The sequence below is a fragment of the Acromyrmex echinatior genome, chromosome 3 (genome assembly GCF_024713525.1).
Source record: "Acromyrmex echinatior isolate Ae372 chromosome 3, ASM2471352v2, whole genome shotgun sequence".
Taxonomy (NCBI): Eukaryota; Metazoa; Arthropoda; class Insecta; order Hymenoptera; family Formicidae; genus Acromyrmex; species Acromyrmex echinatior.
Window position 1 is genome coordinate 4,201,361 of NC_141854.1, and position 6,762 is coordinate 4,208,122.

Genomic DNA, 6,762 nt, shown 5'->3' on the forward strand with positions numbered 1-6,762 from the left:
GATCGACAAATCACTTCAACGAAATTGAATCGTTTGGAAAATTTAGAGTCTATAATACCTTCCGGTGTGGAAGAACAAAATCCATGGTCATTGCAACAATGTAATGAAATTGTACAATCAGTATAAAAAATATCAAACGAATAATAGGCATGTTTTTATATATAAACAATTATATTATAATTTATTATAATTTTTTATGATTGNNNNTTTTTACAAAAAATTTAAAAAATAAACCCCTTTTATTGTATTTCAAATTTTATATTTTCCCCCTTTTTAAGGGGCAACCCCGAAAGTTAAATAAAATCATCCTCTAAAAGATCTAAAAAGGACAATGTGAAGTACAAAATATAAACACAAGAAGATTGGAGTAGTAAACTAAAAAGGAAGATGAATATAAGAGGGAAAAAATAAGATAGAGGGAAGAGAAAAATGGGAGAGGAGAAATAAATAGAAAAAGAATGCAGTTAAGAAGGAGAAAGAGATTGAATAATCTGTGAGTAAGTTTTAGTATTAAAGATTCAGTATCATTTTGTTTATTAAGACCTTGTTTCTGTCTTCTAATGTGAATCATTTCAGACACCAATCTCTTATTATACGAAGATTCGCAGTCTAAAATTTTTACCTCGTTCCATCTAAAATTGTGGTAAAATTAATACGATGATCAGTTATGACAGTGAGAGAACAGTATTCTTCTTAATGTCTGAGATATGTTCGTGTAATCTCAATTTTCTTTTTGTCTGACCAACATAATTCGCCTCACAATCATCACGTGAGATCTTATAAACTATATTTTGATTGGATAGGATTTTGATTGAATAGAAATCAAGTTTATCTTTTCCTCTTTTTATAAAATTTTTTAATGTGTTAGGGATAGAAAAGGCTAGTTTACAATGGAACATACTAGAAATAGGAAGGAAACTTTCGGAAATAGATTTGACGTAAGGAATCGTAAAATATTTGTCTTTCTCTTGTGACTTACGTGTAATATGTTTATTATGTATGTGAAATTTTAATCTTTGTTCAATTGTAGAGAAGATAAAAGAGAGAGGATAACAATTATTTGAAAGGTATGAATTGCATCTATCAGATTTTTTTGTTGGAACCATGGATGTGATAAGAGGATAATTTTGTCAATGAAACTAATAATAGTGTCTTTTTTATGGCAAAGAGGATGATTTGAATGGAAATTAAGGAATCTTCCCGAAACCGTCTTTTTATGATAAATGTCAAATATAATTCTCTGGTTATTTATAACAAGCATCATATCAAGAAAACTCAATCTGCCACTTGTACCAACCTCTAAAGTAAATTGCAATCTCTTATGTAAAGAATTAAAAATATTTAAAGCGTCATTGATAGTATCGGATGGAAGTGCAAGAATGACATCATCAACATATCTAAAGTAAAACAATGTACTGACAATTTTTTAAATGCTATTTCTTCTAGATCTTGCATTACAATGTCGGCGATTATCAGCGATGAACCCATTGGAGTACCGAATACTTGTTTGTAATTTCTGTTATTAAAAGCAAAAAAAGTTGAATCTAAAATAAATCTAACTGCAATAATGAATTCGTTTTTTGAGATGCTGTCTTCGCCGAAATGTAAACCCATCTCCAGTCGATGCTATTTAATACTAGCTCAACAGGAATATTAGTAAAAAGAAATACTACATCTAACGAAACATATTCAGAATCAAAAACAGTACCATTTAAATGTTCACCAAATGGAAACTGTCTTTAATGTGACTAGGAGCTTTTGGTATGCTATCATTAATTATATTATGTAAAAAAAGAGAAAGATAATATAATGGTTAATAGAGGACACAATCACTCTCAATGGATTACCGTCTTTATGTATTTTGGTCAAACCGTAAGCTCTAGTATAACACCATCAATTGTAAGCAATCTCCGATATATTTGTCAATAAACTGATCACGCTTCCATCTCACCAACAATGTACGTAAGTTCTGAGTCAATTTCCTATTCGGATCTTTATTAACGATTACATAAGTGTTAGTGTCTGAAAGAATCTCCTCCAGTTTCGATACGTAGGTATCCTTGTCAAGAGCAACAGTAGTACATCCCTTGCGTCAGCGTTTGTGATAAATATATTAGGATGGTCATTAATAAATCTTTTTGTAACATGTAGCCACTCTAAAATCTGTTTGAGATGATTACATACAATCTCATCGCATTGCCTATTAAGAGATAACATATCACTTCGACACACAATAAAAGGTATTTATTTTCAATTTATTTGTGACTAAATTAAATATATAATGTATGACGATACTTCACACTTCTCTATCCGCATTAATAATTCTTATGTACTCTTATGTACATTTCTCATAATATTAGATTTTTTGCCTTTTTATTTTTATTTTTATTACTTGCGACTCGTTTTGTACCTTTCTTTTTATTACTTGCGACTCGTTCTGTACTTTTTTTATTATTTTTGATTTCTTATTCCTGTGGCAATTTTACATTATATTTTGTTTCTAACAGAAACATGTTCGTCCTTAATTTATATACACAAGCCAGAGGAATACCTTGTTGTCGATTACAACTTCCTTATAATTTTCATTTTATATTGAAGCGAGATTTATATTTGATACTACGATCGAGAGCGAATTTTAATTTTTATATATTATCTATGTAATATTTCCATTGTTATTAGGTGTATGACTTTGCTTATACCGTTTTCGTATAGATAGCTTTAGCGGTAAGTGGTGATCGAAATAAATAGATCATAGACGTCACACAATAAACTTGGGCATCTGTCAACATAACCCCATAGAAACATTAGTCGATTTGTGTCTGCATCATAAAGTTATTCTCGATTGAAAATGTCAATTTACGAGCCAAATTCTTGTCATTTGCGGGAGGTTTTAATTTTCTGCTTCAATATGAAGAAATCTGCGGCTGAGGCTCATCGAATGCTTTCAAATATTTATGGTGAAGCCGCTATTAGTGAAAGAACGTGTCGTAAGTGTTTCAACACTTCAAGAACGGTGATTTTCACGTCGAAGACCAGCATAGCGGTGGAAGAGAGAAGATTTTCAAAGATGCAGAATTGAAGGTATTACTTGATCAAGACTTTTGTCAAAATCAAAAAGAATTGGCACGATCATTAGGAGTGACTCAATCAGCCATTTCAAAACGTTTCAAAGCCATGGGAATGATTCAGAAGCAAGGAAATTGGGTGCCGTACGAGTTGAAGCCGAGAGATGTTGAACGGCGTTTGTTTGCTTGTGAACAGCTGCTTGAAAGGCAAAGATGGAAGAGCTTTCTGCATCGCATTGTGACTGGGGACGAAAAATGAGTTCATTACGATAATCCCAAGCGCAGAAAATCATGGGGAGTTCCCGGCCATGCTTCCACGTCGACGGCCAAATCGAATATTCACGGCTCCAAGATCATGCTCTGTATTTGATGGGACCAGCTCGGCGTAGTATATTATGAGCTGTTAAAACCGACTGAAACAATCACAGGCGATCAGTATCGAACGCAATTGATGCGTTTGAGCCGAGCATTGAAAGACAAGCGGCCGCAATACAACAAGAGACACGATAAAGTGATTTTGCAGCATGACAATGCTCGACCCCATGTTGCGAAAGTGATCAAGACATACTTGGAAATGTTGAAATGGGAAGTCCTACCCCACCCGTTGTATTCTCCAGACGTTGTTCCCTCTGACTATCACTTGTTTCGATCAATGGCACACGACCTGGCTGACCAGCACTTCACTTATGAAGAAGTAAAAAATTGGATCGATTCGTGGATCGCCTCAAAAGATGACCAGTTTTTTCGACGCGGGATTCGTATGCTGCCCGAAAGATGGGAGAAAGTAGTGGCCAGCGATGGACAATACTTTGAATCATAAATGTATAACCAGTTTTTTACAATAAAGCCTCGAATTTCAGAAAAAAACGGTATAAGCAAAGTCGTACGCCTTATATTTTTGTTCACATTGAAAATGATCCAATAGGGATTGAAACGTTTGTTTTATTTTACTTGTTACCGTTCAAATTAAAGTTTATATGTATTTTAACTTAATAACATGTGTTATTTATTAACTATTCAAAAAATTCTTTTATTTTATGATAATTATTTTAGGCTCGTAGCCCTTTTCTTTCTGTTTGTTGGATTATTATTATTATTATTATTATTATTATTATTATTATTATTATTATTATTATTATTATTATTATTATTATATATCTATCGCAGAAATATTTTCTGTTCTTTTTTCTGGTAAGTTTTTCTGACTAATCGAGATAAATTTTTAATGAACGCTAAGTGTCCCACGTTGTCATTCTCCTACAAGAGGTTTACGTGCTTGCTCCTCTTTCAATCGGCGAATCGTATCGGCACAATCCCCTTTTTATTGGTGTAAACATTAATGGAAATGTCATTCAAAGTTTCGAATTTTTTAATTTGAATCAACGTCATTGGAAATTCGATGCCCGCGAGATTTAGAATCGACGTATAATGCGGATACGAGGATGCTCGATGTGCATTTTCTTGAGCCGGATGTAGAACGGCAACAACAGGTTATGCGAAACACGCATTGTCCATGGTTTACACGTTGATTATCGCTTTCTTTAGTATAATTTCTCGCGGGAGATTGATATGACATCCCGCACACGAGGATTGTTCGCGTTCACTGTTAAATTCAGTATACGCGACAATGCTCATCCGCTATCGCGTTCCTGAAACTCTTCCAGCGATGATAAGGTAAGCTCGACGGCGCGCGACACGTATCACTTACTCAATTGGCATTGATATAGTTTCGGGTGGCAATACTTTTGTTCGCGCGTTTATCGCCTGCCACGAACTCACCATTAAAAACAGTGTTTATTTTTATAGAGTCATATCGCTGCATTACACTATGCGCATGCTCAAGCACAATTTCGCTCGCGTCTTTGAGGAATCTCGGCGAGGCTCGATATGTTTAGAGTTTATCACCGCGCTCGTCAGAATACGAGTTTCGAATGCCATTTCGATGATGCGCCAATGGAGTTCATATCTGGCGCTTACATGCACGAATCTTTCACGCATAGATTCCTTCAGACTTTCAAGTCGCGCGATACATGTGATCGCCTATTAGTGATTGTCTATTACCGATTGATAATCGCGGGTGTGATACGGATCTACTCCTCCAATGATTCTATAAATTCGTCGCATTGCTGTTCCCACGCATTGTACTCTTCTCTTGTATTAAGCTTGCTCAATCAAATCGTGTTCCATATTGTCACTTGCGCTGTCGAATTGACTAATGATGTTAATTGACTGAATCTTATCATTTTTATATCATTATGTGCGCTATTTTTATTAATGATATTAGACATGCCTTGAAAAATCTTAAATTACGCTAACAAAGCAGCTATACTTTGATGAAATTGCAAATGTTGCATTTTTACAGGTGTTATATCAAATTACATTGATGATGTCATCGCCAAAACATGTTAATTATCCTTGAAAAAATTTCTTATATTACTGACACTACTTGCTAACAAGGTCATATTGAAACTTGCAAATTTGCTGACATTGCAATTTGCGGTATCAGATTACATTAATGTCATCACCGGATGTCTTAAAAATCTTTTGTTACAAAAAATTGTTGGAGAGAATAAGATTTAAATAGAGATTGAAGCAATGATACTGCATCAGTCGCTCAGACAGATTCGTTTTGCAGTGATCTTCAGCGCTATGGATTCATACGTTCAACATGGGCCAAGCAAGTAAGTATTTTAATTATATTTGTTTGTGAAGACTTTTTTCTCTATATATTGCTTATTCTTTTGTTCTTCTCCATTACAGCGTCTTCTCATTTTGATAAGACTATTAGTGTTGACACCGACGGTTTACAAATTTTTGAAGATCGTATAGAAATTATGATCGGCTACCGCATCATCCTACCTCATGTTATGTGGACATTATTAATCGAAAAACGGGTAGATATCCAGAGATTGGTGCAGTCATCTATGAAGTTATGATATTGGACCTTGTCATTGAACTTGTTAAAATACGTGATGTTGACAATGTGAAATTATCTTTAAGTGAAAAATGTTTACATATGAAACCGCCGACTATACTTTTTATGCTTGAACTCGAATAATGTCGAGTATATATTTCGATTTGTGTCAATATACTAATATTATAAGCGATAAATTTAAAGATTTTGTGACTTATTTACGTCAAACCTGTATAAATAACAATAGCGATACTATAGATACTTTGTGTATGATTTATGATAAAAATTCATATATTGAATGCGAATTGTTAGTATATGTTGTGGATAATATTGTATATAATGCATTACATGAAATATAAATGTCTAAAATAAAAATATCTGTGTCTGCAATTAATCATTCCTATCTCAACGGTATCGTATTACGCGCATATCATCGCGCGCGACCATACCATCACGCAGTGCGAATAATTATATAAGATAAAATAAAATAAAATAAAATATATCATATAACATAATAAATAAATAAAATATTCCGCGTGCGAGAAGAGGATGACGACACATAAGAAGAAAAATAGTAAGTATTAATAAAACGTATACATGGTATATATAGTGTATACGGTGGGGACCGTGTTCGGAGGCAGCGGTGGGGGTCGGCGGTGGACCGCACCCGGAGGCGGCGGCGCGGACCGGCAGCGGCGACGGCGGCGATGGCGGCCATAACTCGCGCCACGTCTTCATCACAACGCGAACGCAAATTTCCGCTACATAATTTCCCGCTACGTA

The 6,762-nt window shown here is 34.5% G+C and overlaps 1 long non-coding RNA gene across 14 annotated transcripts; it reads left to right on the forward strand.

Annotated features, from left to right (window-relative positions):
• The first annotated feature begins 333 nt into the window (after window positions 1-333).
• On the forward strand, window positions 334-6,354 carry LOC105144434 (uncharacterized). Of its 14 annotated transcripts, none has more exons than XR_015544527.1 (10): window positions 334-493; window positions 577-769; window positions 869-938; window positions 1,031-1,067; window positions 1,169-1,304; window positions 1,447-1,962; window positions 2,042-2,240; window positions 2,508-4,739; window positions 5,428-5,746; window positions 5,826-6,354. It is a non-coding gene; the product is annotated as an uncharacterized LOC105144434 (long non-coding RNA). The 14 variants fall into 14 exon arrangements; XR_015544526.1 differs by having other exon boundaries at window positions 1,447-1,958; XR_015544528.1 differs by having other exon boundaries at window positions 1,447-1,958; window positions 2,055-2,240.
• The last annotated feature ends 408 nt before the right edge of the window (window positions 6,355-6,762 follow it).